The following is a 15147-nucleotide window of genomic DNA, read 5'->3' on the forward strand; positions in this document are numbered from 1 at the left end:
AAACTTTACATTTGAGACCGTGAAATTAATGACTAGACAATTCCCGTAGGTTTTCTTTGTAAAGCATCTTGCACATTTTATGAACCTTGAAATAAGGGACATTGTCAGACTTGGAAAGATCATTTTGATTACAAAATTAAAAGGAACGAAAACTCAAAATGTCTTATAAAATGTTTTATAATAAATGCCTCCTACATTGAATATAATTTTTTTCTATTATTCTTATCTAAAGAAAATATAAAAGTAATATGTGTTATGCTCAAAATATCTGTTAAGGGAAACTTATCCTCATGTTAAAAAAAAAATCATAGGAGGCAGTATTTTTGTTGACCCTTCTGATCAGCTGAGCAGTGACAGATTTAATGCCTTCCACATTTTTGATATTTATAAAACTTTCTAGCAGACCGCCTTGGCCTCTGAGATGCAGAGAGAAATAGCAGTTATGCTGTAATTCATTCTTGCTGGTTTGCACTTTTCCTTTCCCAAACAAGCAAGACCTTGGGGTGGAAGGCTACAGGCCGACAGGCTGTTTTAACACAGGTTTCTTCTCACACTCTTTCTTCTATTCCCCCAACACCTCAGACTCTCAACACCATTTGATTGCTTTTACATTAAAAAAAAAGAAGAAGAAAGAAAAAAAAAGTTTCCCCCAAGTCCTAAAATGTGATTTATTTTTAAAGAGATGTGTAGGAATGTGCCATTTGCAACTAACAGAATTGAAGTCTCTGGGACCATATTGTCCATTTTGCTTTTAATTATCACCAAGAGAATTTTCTCTGAGTCTAATCACTTACAAAATTCTTTGGACCTGGCATCCTTTTGTGAAAATATGACACTGAAGACTAATTTTTTTTCTTTGTTTAGAGTAGCATACTATAGGTATTTCTCTGGATTTAATTTGAAAGTTGAGTTAAGAAAGCAAATGAGTTTGTGAGTTCTCAGAACATGAACCCCAGAAACCATACTAAAAACTAAATATGGGATACTCACAAAAGAACAGACACACTTTGGGAATTATAAACGATAAAATAACTGAGCACTCTGTACAATGTGACTCACTCTGTTTGGGGGGCAACTGAGAATGGTGGTAATTCTTGATTCTAGTGCACACTGTGGTTTTGTTTTCATAAAGTTGTGGAGAGCTTTCCAGCCCAGAACCATCTTCTCAGTCCTCTCCCCCTCCACCCCACCACCCCCCCCCCCCGCTTTTTATTTCCTTGTTTTCTTTCCAAAACCATAGTCCAGTTCCTCACCCATTAGTGCTAACTGCAGCTTGAGTCTTAATTGATCTCTCCGTCTCAAGCTATAAATTCTTTCTATATTCTGTCATCAGATTAATGCTCTTGAAACTTTTCACTACACATGCTATTTTCTGAAATTCAGATCTGTCATTGAGGCCTTTCATGTAACTTGGATTTAATTTTATTTTCTATCATTTTTCTGTACTAATCCTCTGTTTCTGTCAAATGTTTCCAGAGATACATTTCTCCCTAACTAGCCCTCAAGGATTCCTATGTAACCCTTGCCTACTCTTCTTTGCTCACACTTTCTCTCTTTGGAATTTTTTCCTGACTTTCTTCCTTATTATGGTTTAGATATGAGATGTCCCCCAAAAACTCAGGTATGAGATAATATAAGAGGGTTTAGAGGTGTAATGATTGGATTAGGAAAGCCTTAATCTAATCAGTGACTTAATCCCCTGATAGTTATTAACTGGGTGGTAACTGTAGGCAGGTAGGGTATGGCTGGAGGAGGCAGATTCCTGGGGCACATAACTTTGGGGTTTATATTTTGAACAGAGTTGTCTCTCTCTGCTTCCTGGTGTCATGTTCCCAGCTGCTTTCCTCTGCCACATACTTCTACCACGATGTTCTGCCTCACTTCAGGCCCTGAGGAGTGGAGTCAGCCATCTGTGGACTGAGACCTCTGAAACCATGAGCCCCTAAATAAACTTTTGCTCCTTAAAATTGTTCTTGCCAGATCTTTTGGTCACAGCAGAAAAAAAAAAAAAAAGCTGACCAAAACATTCCTTAATCTCAGTTAGGGATCACTCTTCCTTAAGGCCAAACTAAAGTTTTCTCCAACAAATTAATTTCAACTGCACACACGTATGCTCAGCATTTTCTATGTAGAGGAAGGTTTTGCATTGCATACTACAGGTGATGTAAAAAAATGCCTGGCAAACTCTGAGGCTCACTGAGGAGTCTGCCTATATTGCCCATTAGAGTGGTTTTACTTTCCAAAAGGAAGCTATAAACCCACTACTACAGGGAAAAATCAAACATGGGAAAAGTACAATAGAGGTTTAAGACAAAGATTAATTTCTTTGGGTGGATGTACTTCATAGAGAACCTTTTGCTGACTACACGAATACAGTCTCTTATCCTCTAACTCAGCAAACTTGTTGTCTACAAGCCTATTTTTACATGACTGTGTGTAAAGAATGGTTTTTATACTTTTAGATGGGAGAAAAAAATCAAAAGAATAGTATTTTCTGACAGCAAAAATTATATAAAGTTCAAATTTCAGAGTCCATAAATAAGTTTTTTTTTTTGAATGCTCATTTACATATTGCCCAGGACTACTTTTGCATGACAATGACAGAATAGAGAAGGGTTGAAACATTCTGACTGATGGTCCCAAATACCTACTATTTGGACCTCTAAAAAGGTTTGCCAATACCTGCTTTTTGCTCTTTAATGTATGATCCTTGGGTCAGTGGCATTCGCACCACCTGAGAGCTTATTAGATGTGCAGCATCTTGAACCTCATCCCAAAGCTACCAATCAGTTCAGATCCCTCAGGTGATTCAGGTGCATATAAAGTTTAAGTGCTGGTCGGATGTGTCCTGATCCACACTAGCATGGCAGAGTCTTAGCTCTCACATACACTATTTACTTCTTTAATATAACAACCATGTTCTATGTGTTTTGTATCTCTGGTCCTTGCACATAGGCCCATACAAAATTGTGTTCTTTTTGGTTGTTAAAAAAAAATTTAACACCGTTCATTTGACAATTGACCATTTACCACTTTGTGATACCTTCTGTATTGTTTCCTTATATTATTATTCAATACCAAATATATTTATAATTTTTTTTCCATCTAGAAAATCAGCCACTTCTTGATTGAAAAAAAATGCATTTAAAAATTGATTCATAGTATGTTGCATGTAGTTGGTGCTTTAAAAATATGATCTGTCATGCATTACTTTAGAATATGCTTCCTGTTTTAAAAAAAAAGTAAAGGGATTCATGGCCTAATAGTTTTGTAAAATGATGCATATTATTTTTCATATTTTCAAGTCTACATTTCTTATTAAAGACTCTGACATGTTCTGCAGAAAAAAAATTTGTTTAATGTGGTCTAATCCATCATTTACCAACTTTATTTGACCATGTGATTCTTTTTCATTTAGCACCTACTAACATCCTATGTTATAGAATGCTTTCCTAAAATATTAATTCCATAGAACTTGTATCTTATAAAAAGACCAATTATAAAGTGAGTAATAATAAGTACAAGGCTGAAAAAATAATTAACAGTAATCACAATAAAATACTTGAAATACACATAAACACTGACAGGCAGATTATTGTAATAATGGATATTTTATAACAATGGATTTAACACGTTGTCTTTACCAAACTATGGTACTTAAATTTCGATTTTATAATGAAATTGGTTCTTCATGTGTTTTTTGATCCTACTAGAATGTATGTTCTCCGAGGTAAATAATTTTTCCACTAGGTTCCAGCACTGTGTTTGGTACTTGGGAGTATAAATCATGCTTTTTTGTGGGGGGGGGCAGTTACTGGGGATTGAACTCGGAGGCATTCAATCACTGAGCCATATTCCCAGCCCTATTTCGTATTTTATTTAGGGACAGGGTCTCACTGAGTTGTTTAGTGCCTTGATTTTGCTGAGGCTGGCTTTGAACTTTCTATCCTCCTGCCTCGGCCTCCCAAGCTGCTGGGATTATAGGCATGTACCACCACCACACCTGGCTTGAATCATGCCTTTTTATCTTGAATATTTCTGCTTCTTTGACATTTGGGCTTTGCTGAACCTGGAAAGACAGCCCCTTACAGGCTAGCCAGTTCTTAGGGATATTAAAAGCATGACTTTCATATACAAACTAACTAGTCTAAAACCAGTATCCCTTCTACCTTCTCTGTTGGGCTTTTCTTACTCAGAGCCACTGCCTACCTGCCTAATCAACCCAAAACCAGGTATGAACATTTAGTGACAGCTCCTAGGCCCCAGGCCCACTGAAATGATCTAAACAAACCGGTCCTAAATCAGCTTATCCTGCCTTACCTCTCCCTTTCTGTGGAAGCCATAAGCCACATTTCCCCCCCACTCCCTCCTTTTGATTTCTGACAGATCCTAGTACTCACCACCTAGTGGTTCCCTGTCATGGGAGGCACGTCCCTTGCTCTTGGGAACTATTAGTACAGACTATCTTTCAATGACAGTTACCCACTGATCTGTTGGCCTCACCATATCTGAATAATAATAAAACCAACGTTTGAAAACATGGAATACTGCCATTGCATTGGGCTAATCAAAGAAGCAGCAGCTTACAACCGAAAGAAGGGCTGAATGGATAGTTTAACATCTGTCATGGTTTCTGCTTTAAGATGTATATACAGAGAGGTTTATCAACTCTCAACAACTCAAACTAAAGTGCACTTAAAAAGCATAAAATTAAACTCAAAATAATCTAGTTAGTGCATATATCAGAAGAGGAAATCAGTCTTGTCTTCCCTTTATGTAGCAGATCAAAGATAAATCACCTTCTTATCTGAGCTCAGAGAATCTTGGAGTTCTACAGTTTTGACAGCACACTCTGGATGAGATGTGTGTGATACAGTCATGTTTGCTAAGTTTCTCAAAGGTCCTAATCCTAACGTCTTTCTGGCAGAGGACTCAAAACATTTAGTATTATTTTTAAAAGCGGTAAAAGTTAGGTCTGTTGATCAAATTTTGACCTCCTAAAAATTTTCCCACATTAAATTTTTATTGCTAGTGTGGCTTAGGAAAAAAAAAATACTGCTGTGTGGAGCTAATCTGCAAAGCATTCAAAATAGGACAAAGAACAGGTTTGGCAAATGCAGGGCACAGGTGATGGCACTCTGTTTCCCTCCTTACCCTGTGGCAGACATCACTAATGGATCAGGATGTTCTTTGCCAGCGAGGGGGGATATCTCAGGGGCCTCTGCAGAATGGTGTTGGCAGGCTTTATACAAAGTAACTGAAGTTGAAGTTTGAAATGAAACACATTTGCCATCCCCAGCTTGGTATATTTCTAGAAGCCTCAGCCTCACTTTTCTCCAGATCCTGAAAGTTCTATTTATCATGAGGTAAGCATGCAAGAGGGTTTAGTTGAGAGGGTAGTATGTGTGAAAGCAGGTAACCTGCAGAGAGTCTACTTAGGTAAAATTCTGCTTGAGGTCACTCCTGGATCTTCCTTTGTCCCATTTCTAGTATCTGGAAGTCATTTATCTAGTCAATAGCATATTGAAAAACTGTTACTTCAAGTTTCCATTCTGAATCTCTAATAAATTTCAACTTCAATCCTGAACTTTCAGCTTCAAAACTTAAATTTTCTACCATAAAATTGTTAAAACACATTACTGCCATCTCACAGTTGGGATGAAGAGATGATATAATATTTGATAACAATAATACTTAAGGATTTTTATACATTTGAATTAAAGGAGAGTTAATGTTATATGTTAAGTGCTCTGCATATATGATTTTTTCACAGCTTCGTGAAGTCATTATCATATTTTTAGATATAGGGAACTCTCATTTATCTAGAGTAATGAGAAGGAAGAACACGGGCAATTACATCCAGATAATCTCCAAAATTCTATTTTTCTCAATGCTTTTAGCTCCATCTTTCATCGAGTTTTCTACTGTGGGAATTAACATGTTTTAGCAAAGTTGACTGATTCCTCTCTTCTAATCTCTGGTGCGTCTGCTAAGCAGCTAATGTAATTGCCACACAATAGGGAACTGAAGGAGATAGGAGAAGCAAAGCTTCAAAAATTAGTGGGCAAGGCAAATCCCCTTCAAAAGAATTACCAGATGCTAATGTAGGAGGAAACCAGTTGGGACTGGTTGTCAGATCTCAAGGCCATAAACAAGGCAAGAGAATAACTGTGCTAATTAGGAATAAAATGTAGAGGTTAGATGATTACAGTCATATTCATTCATTCATTGATCAATTATTTATTCACTGGACAAGAGGTTGCCTACACTTCAGGTCCAACCCAGGAACCATGGGGAATACAGCTATCAACCAATTCAGGTTTCTTAGTTCATGGTGCTGGCATTAGGGGCAGATGGAGGAGAAAACCCCAACACAGACACATGGAAGTGCTGAGTACACCTGGGTTCTTCTATCTCAAAGAAGCAGGTACTGCTTCAAAAATCTTTCAAAATTGGTTGTGGCTTCATAGTCATAGATTTAACTTTGCTTCAGATAAGATTATGTTGAAATTAATTTATGGGAAAGAGGACAATGTTGATGGTCTTCAGAAGTTTAGAATTTTCCCCTTTTTATTTGCAGAGGATTACAGAACCTAGGAAAAAAGGACTGTAGCATATTTAAGGCTCTGAAGGGAGACATACTTAAACTGCTCTGTGCTGAGATCTTGAGTCAGGGAGATTATACATATATGTATATAGTTTTTGTTTGATTTTCTTTTTCTCCCTCAGGATCTTTCAAACATTCCAGCCTAAAAAAACGAGATGGTGCCAAAAATCCGGGGATCATATTATGGCACCAGCAGGATGTGGCTGGAGTGAAATTCAAGAAGGTGTTTTACATAGAACAGTTTGGTATTTAATTGTTCACTTTCTACATTTCAAGGTGAGGTTCAATGGAACCCCTGACTTGGTGTGAATCCCATTGTTGGGGGAGATTGGCTACATCTGTCTGCTGTCCTGAGCCTGCTTGGTGAGGGGTCAAAGGGGGATGGGAGGATAACAAATGTCAGGAGGACTCCAGCTGCTTCTGAGCAGATGGCAGTCCCTGAAAACCACCCATCTTTCCCGCTCCTGGACAATGTAAGAAAATTTGAAGATTTACCTCCCTGCCTGGACTTCCTTTTTTTTTTTCTTGGCAACTGGCAGTGGGGCTCCCAACTGTATACTGGAGCTGAGATATCCATCTGGGAAAGCTCAGAACACTGATTCTCCAAGAGAGTGCCATGAATGTTGACTTTCATGAGAATAAACTCAACTGATCAGTGAGAGGTACCAACAAATCTACTGGCCAAGTATAATACATACTTTCCAGTATAGTCTACTAATAGTTTATGTTCAAAACATCACATATGGCAGCCTACATCACGGGAACAAATTTTTACTCCTCACACTTCAGATAGAGCCCTAATATCCAGAGTATACAAAGAACTCAAAAAATTAGACAATAAGATAACAAATAACCCAATCAACAAATGGGCCAAGGACCTGAACAGACACTTCTCAGAGGAGGATATAAAATCAATCAACAAGTACATGAAAAAATGCTCACCATCTCTAGCAGTCAGAGAAATGCAAATTAAAACCACCCTAAGATACCATCTCACTCCAGTAAGATTGGCAGCCATTATGAAGTCCAACAACAACAAGTGCTGGCGAGGATGTGGAGAAAAGGGTACACTTGTACATTGCTGGTGGGACTGCAAATTGGTGAGGCCAATTTGGAAAGCAGTATGGAGATTCCTGGGAAAGCTGGGAATGGAACCACCATTTGACCCAGCTATTGCCCTTCTAGGACTATTCCCTGAAGACCTTAAAAGAGCATACTACAGGGATACTGCCACATCGATGTTCATAGCAGCACAATTCACAATAGCTAGACTGTGGAACCAACTCAGATGCCCTTCAATAGATGAATGGATAAAAAAAATGTGGCATTTATACACCATGGAATATCACGCAGCACTAAAAAATGACAAAATCATGGAATTTGCAGGGAAATGGATGGCACTAGAGCAGATTATGCTAAGTGAAGCTAGCCAATCCCTAAAAAACAAATGCCAAATGTCTTCTTTGATATAATGAGAGCAACTATGAACAGAGCAGGGAGGAAGAGCAGGAGAAAAAGATTACCATTAAACAGAGACATGAGGAGGGAGGGAAAGGGAGAGAAAAGGGAAATTGCATGGAAATGGAGGGAGACCCTCATTGTTATACAAAATTACATATAAGAGGTTGTGAGGGAAATGGGAAAATAACAAGGAGAGAAATGAATTACAGTAGATGGGGTAGAGAGAGAAGATGGGAGGGGAGGGGAGGGGGGATAGTAGAGGATAGGAAAGGTAGCAGAATACAACAGTTACTAATAGGGCATTATGTAAAAATGTGGACGTGTAACCAATGTGATTCTGCAATCTGTATTTGGGGTAAAAATGGGAGTTCAAAACCCACTTGAATCTAATGTATGAAATATGATATGTCAAGAGCATTGTAATGTTTTGAACAACCAATAAAAAAAAAGTAGGAAAAAAAAAAAAACAAAACAAACCACTGCAGGCAAAATAGCAGTTTCCTGGGTCTCACTGAGTTGCTTAAGGGACTTGCTTTTGCTGAGGCTATCTTTGAACTCGCGATCCTCCTGCCTTACCCTCCCCAGCTGCTGGGATTACAGGAGTGTGCCACCGTGTCCTGCTAATATATACCATTAATGTAAATATATAAAATATATAACATGTATTAAATATGCAATATATAACATAAAATATAACATGCAACATAAATATCTCTGGAAAGCAAACACGTTATTTTACATGACCAAAAAAGAATTAAACCCGAAGATGGAATTAAAAAAAAACAAAAAAACAAAACATCACATATGGCATCACTTGGCTCACAAGTTGACTAGTAATATGATTCTAATACAGCCATTCAGCAAGAAATACAGATTTTGTGAGTGATGGTTTCTTTGGGCCATTTTTATTTTATTGAACCACAAGTATGTATCATAGAAGTTTTCTGCGCACTCTATTTTAAACATGTGGCTTTTGAAAATAAACAAATCTGACTTGTAAAATGTATCGAGCTTCATCAATGAATCTTGGCTCATGCTCACTCTGCTAAGCAAAATGGTTAATCTTAGAAGCCAATTAATAAAAACAATAAGTTCCCTATTAAATAAAAACCTTTAAAAAAGAGTTGAATTTTTATTTTCTCCTTTAAGTCAGTTTCTTTGTGTTCATGGGGAAACACAAAGTTACAATGAAAGATGTCTCTCTATTTTTCTCCTTGCAAGTTCACTGATTTGAACGTGGAAAAATTCTTTTCAAAAGGGGTGTCAGTGATGGTTACAGGATGGCAGACAGAGCTCCCAGGTGCCCCCTCTCCCAAAGTGCAAACAGCCACATGGTGTCATGGACATCCATGTTTAAAGAAAACCAAAGTAACTAAAGCAACCAGTTCCTTTAATGCTATTAAAAGGTAGGAAAACCCCAGGAAGACCACTGGGTCATCAGTGGCTATTTTTTCCACGTGTTTATTTTTCCCCAAAGAGTGGTAGAATTAGCAGAACCAAATGGGCAAGTGATGCCCAACGTGAGTTTTGTTTATGCCTACACTCAAAAAAGTTAGGCTAGCTCTAAGTATTGCATTTCTTACTTACTCAATTAAACACCAATTAATTTTTATGGAGTATTTTTTGTCTTGTCACTAAAGATTTTTTAATTTTTTACATGTGTTCACATTAACCACAAGACACATCATGTTTATTCTGTCATGTGGATTTACGGGCAGACCAAAGTGAAATTAGTCCTTGTCTAAATTTACTATGGCTATAATTTCATGACTGCTTAGCTTGAAGGCCAATAGCTAAATTTGTGTGGACAACAGATGTACTTTAACCTTATGGTCCAAAAGAGACCAATAAACGGATAAGTTTTTTTTTTGAAACTCAAAGTCTAGGAAGTGAAAAAATAGATTCTGAACCCAAACCAGGTTCATGTTTAGCAATTCTTTTCTCAATAATCACTTTATCACCTAAGAAAGAAAGATAAAATAGAGAGTTGGATCAACCCAGATAAAATTAAACTTTAAAAATGATTTTATTTTGTTTTGTTTTGTTTTGACCATGAGTGGTACTTCTGGGTCTGGTCATTATGAGCATGTTAATATTTAATTGCTATCCTTACAAAACAACTATAAAAATATGCAAGTGGAATCTGTACTAAAAATTTCTGCTGCCAGAAGCCCTTAAGTTGTTAGATTGCTTCTAGTATTTTCCGTACCAGGGATGCAGGAGAAAAGATGTAGGCCTGGGAGTCAGCTGCCTAAAGTTCTTGGTTTTTTTTTTTTTTTTTTGTACAATTCACACACCAGCTGAGGTGACTGTGGACAAGTTATTCCCTCATTTGGGGCTTGAGTTTCTGTATTTTTTGTGAAATGTGAGGAATCAGCTAGACTAGTGTTTCTGCAAATGTGTCCCAAGAAACTAGCTCCGTGGCAACCTGACAGATAACATTGAAAAGGTTTCTGTGGCCAAGCAGATCTATGAAACCACTGGGTTAAACAAAGTTAAACATCTGTCTTTACTACAGAACATTTTTAGAGCTTTGACTACACCAACGTATGCTGAATTTCTATGAGAATTATGGCAGAAATCATTCTCGATCTTACTTGACCATGGGACACGTGTTTTGAGAATCATATTGAAGGATCAGTGTTATGTGGAACACATTTTGGAAAACACTGGGTTGAATTATCTGTAAGATCCCATCTAACTCTAAGATAGTAGCTGGCATATATTTTACAACAACCTCTTACAGTGTTCGTAACAGATATTAGTAACACGGCAAATCCTCTTTCCCACCGGCCCCAGATTTGGTTTCAGATGCCTTTCCAAATGGTGCCGTGTGCAACCCCTACCAAATGATTATAGTTGGCACCAGAATGGGAACATAACTGCCAAGCCTATTTTAGCAGTCTTTGTTTAAATATCATTTTCTTAGATGGGATTCAATGGGAAATGCTGATTTCCTTCCATTTATACTTGAGTGTTAAACCTAAGAATTTTCTTTCTTTCTTCTTTTTTATTCACTTTTGACAAGCTGCCATTTTGCTCTGGTAGATGAAAATACCATGACCCAGCAACACAGGTTGGAAATACTTACGGTAAACATACAATGTATCATTCAAGCTACAATATTTCTGAAAGTGAAATAGGTAACCACTCATAATTACAGGAAAAAAAATGATTACTGTTGTAGGTAAATCAGGATGGGCAGTTGTTCTACTTCTAGCTCACTGCAAGATCAGTGGAAATATCATTTTGGTTTTAGAGAATATTTTGACTCTTTACAAATGTGATGCATTCCCATGCGTAGACAAAAGTAAATTTTACAGTACTTGACGGGGGAGAATGTTCCCAACCCCTCTATCACTCAAGCACAAATTCTCTAGTTATACCTGTTAGAAAATTAGATTCATCCACACCAATTTTCTACACAAGCACAAAAATAAGTCAGCATGACCTGACAAGTCACACTTCAAAGTTACCTGTACTGTGAGAATTTGTACTGAATGGTTCCAAGTCATCAAAGCACAGGGGAAAGAATGGATTACAGAGAGAGCTTGAGAATGAGAAACAGCATCCATAAAACAGCTAGAGGTGCACATTCAGCTATTTTTGTTGCTACAGTTATGGCAGGTAATTATTATCTATTGTTGCAACTTGGATTAGATTCCAAAGGGGATAAGATGGGAGATGTTTTATTAGACAATGCTGTCAATCTTCTGTGCTCTTGGAACTTGTCCATTATGATCACCTCAGACTTATGAAACCCAAAGATTTCATAAGCCAAACTAGGGAAAGGGACAGCAGCCCTTCCTGGTATCTCCAGCTCTGGAATGACAGACACCCATAGAACACAGTTCACTTATCTACTCCCAGAAAGCCCAGTGGTGACTTTTTGGTATGTGACAAGCAGTGATATTTTTGAATCCAATTCTTCCTCAGCAGCAGAACGTCTTTCTCTAATGTCAAGAATAGGGGATTTCATCTAAAAGCTCATCTAAAAGTTTATCAGTCAGTCCCTCAGTCAGCCAGAAAGGTACTGCCAGTTACAGGGTCAGGGGTTAGGGAGGAGGGGATTGAGTGAAAGTGGGGAGAGGAAGGGAGGGGGAGGTACCCTTCTTTCTGAAAAAACGGAAACTTTCCAATTCCAAAGTCCTCCTTTCTCTCCCCTTGACCTCTTCTCGTGTTGGCCTTCCCTGGTTGAAACTCTGTCAGCTCAGCCATTCAGTTGCTCAGGGAAGGGGGCAGCTCCAGCTGCTGGAATTCAAGGTTGACCTGTAGGAGGCTTGGGGACAGCTCCTGGCTTTCTCTCACAGTGTTCGTTCTGCTCTAATCTGATGACTTTCAAATGTGGCTAATTTGTTCTCTCAGGAACAACAAAACAAGCACCTAAACAGCATAAAGCACATGCACCTGAACTCTAAACTGGCCCTGTCATAATTGTACATACAGAATTTTCTTTTTGGGGGGCTGCTGGGGATGGAACCCAGGGCCTCATGCATGCTAGGCCAGCACTCGAGCACGGAGCTACCTGCCCAATCTTTTCCTTTTTTTCAAGGTAAGATTTTCCTCAGCCCACTCTTTCAAAGCCGTCTTCTTTCCTGAATGCTTTTCCCTTGTTATTTTGTGTACCTTCTAGAAGTCCATATTTAGAGGTCAGCTTTCTGGAGAGGGCTATAACAAATGAAATATCCACTGAGGAGAAAATCGTTTTTCACTGAATAGTGAAAAATTAGGGGTGGGAAGAATTATATGGGTAGCAGTTTGCACTCAAAGGCCTTGAAGCAACTAAGGTGGTTAAAACAGTGAATGCTTTCATAAAAAATGTGGAGTGACATTTTTATACACACACACATAGACACACAGACACACACACCCACACACACCCCCTACATACCTATACACACAACTCCCTGGATTTAACATATGACATATTCCTTGAATCAAGTTCCTGACAGACTCTCAAACACCTTGCAAATGCTGCTTTGCAACCACCTTGGATTGCAGCCACACAGGTAACTCTCTAAGCTCTATCTCTCACCTCCCCCAAAGCTTTGGATTAAATACATACTTTCAAATTTGTGGACAAGTGAACCATTTTTTCCAGGAAAGGCGCCTCCATGCTTCGCCTCAGAGCCAGGTGTGCTGTGGGGAGCCTCTGCCGAGCAGGGAGGGGCCTCAGGTGTGTGCCCAAGAGCAGGAAGTCAGGACTAATTATACCTTGTTTTATTTGGCTATTTGAATAACGAATAAAATGGCACGTTTCATTTCAGTTTGTTTTTCAGGGCAAATTACCCAAGGCTGGCATTTCGTTCTAATAGACTGTATTTTTTAAAGAGTGAAAATTAACATTATAACCAGACACAGACTTAAATCTATGTCTTTGAATAATACAGATTTTTGTTAGGTCAGGATGAAAGCATTCTCCTTTCTGATTGCAATTAGCACACCCCTCTCCCCAAATTGGCTACCTCTTACCACAAGGTGCATGCTCAGTGTGGCTGGGATCTCACCAAATACAACTTTTTAAAAAGTGGCTTCAGAGGTACTTATAGACTTGGTGATAAACAACAAAAAATAACACGAGTTCCCCCCCCCCCCCAAGAAACCTCTAAAACTACTATGGGATGCCAGAGGGAGGCCAGGTTAGGGAAAAAGGCTTTAGCATATGATATTTACTAGTTCTAGGAAATTGTAACAGCTCCTTTGCTTGGAGAGCAAATAAAAAATATGTGATTTTTTTTTTTTTTTTTTTTTGCATTTAAAAATGGCACAGGCTGGGCTGGCATTGTGGCTCAGCAGTGGAGTGCTCGCCTCGAACGGGAGGGATGGGTTCGATACTCTGCACCACATAAAAATAAAGGCATTGTGTTGTGTCCATCTACACCTAAAAAATAAATATTAAAAAAAAATGGCACAGGCTGCTGGGCATAGTGGCACACACCTGTCATCCCAATAGCTCCGGAGGCAGAGGCAGAAGGATCGAAAGTTCAAAGCCAGCCTCAGCAATTTAATGAGACCCTAATCAACTTAGTGAGACCCTGCCTCAAAATAAAAAGTAAAAAGGGCTGGGGATGTGGCTGATGTGGCTTAGTGGTTAAGGACCTCTGTGTTCAATCCCTGGCACCAAAAGAAAAAAAAAAATCACTGGCGATAAACAGCTACATGTATTCTGCTGTGAAGGAGACTGGTTCTATAATTTTTAGTAAACAATTGACGGCTGATGTATAAAAGTTGGACAAAACATCTAATGCTTGGTGCGCTGAATAATTAACAATGGCATAAGCCTCTTAACGATGATGCATTTACTAGATTAGCCTAATTTAATCAAAATAGCTCTTGAGATCTCCAGGGGCTTTTTAATTAGGATGGCTTATTGGGGATGCATTAGCTTTTAAGTGGAGCTTACGTCCACACAAACACACTAAAATGTTTTCCTATTTTTTTGTAAATAGTGTGCATCACAAAATATATTTTAAAAAAGATTTCATACTTGGCACAAAATCCTGAATCCATATGTGATGTTAGAGTATTCCCTCTAATAGAAAAGCTTTCAATATTTAATCATGGTCATTGGTTACTTGCTTTGTATTCAAGTTTCCAATTTTTCTTCCCAAGGTTGAGCTTTATTTCATTGATATGGAACCCTAGCTTTAAAAGTGTTTGTGTTAGGAAACCACATGCTAAATTCAAATCCAATGAGTTGTAGTTTAGTTTTTCAAAAGCCCATCTGAGAGCATTAAAAAGACTTTTAAATGTTATTGAATCAGAATAATTTTTGTGAAATTTATTTTGCACATGTATTTTGATAGTTTTCTCAAAAGTCTATACTTTCCTCCAACTTTTTGATATTCTTTCTGATATTTTTCAATATTCTTGGGAAGAGTATAGTCCCGATTTTTTTGCATGGGACTAGCACACCCAAAAAATGTCTGTTGGACAGAAAAGTCCTTTTGTCTGTATAAGGAGTTCACTACCACAGTCACACTATGTGACATTGTAACACTGAGACCCTGGCCTCCAGAAAAGGTGTGGATTGTGTATCAATTAAAAAAAAAAAAAAAAAAAGGAAAACCAAAGCAAAA

At 38.2% G+C, this 15147-nt stretch overlaps 1 protein-coding gene across 2 annotated transcripts in view; it reads right to left on the bottom strand.

Moving 5' to 3' along the window:
* Window positions 1-15147, bottom strand: part of PALLD (palladin, cytoskeletal associated protein) — a gene marked incomplete at its 5' end in the record, with an annotated part of 362920 nt that overhangs the window by 224828 nt on the left and 122945 nt on the right. The gene's annotated exons all lie outside the window — the stretch shown is intronic.

This window comes from Spermophilus citellus, assembly GCF_964194105.1.
Source record: "Spermophilus citellus genome assembly, chromosome: 16".
Taxonomy (NCBI): Eukaryota; Metazoa; Chordata; class Mammalia; order Rodentia; family Sciuridae; genus Spermophilus; species Spermophilus citellus.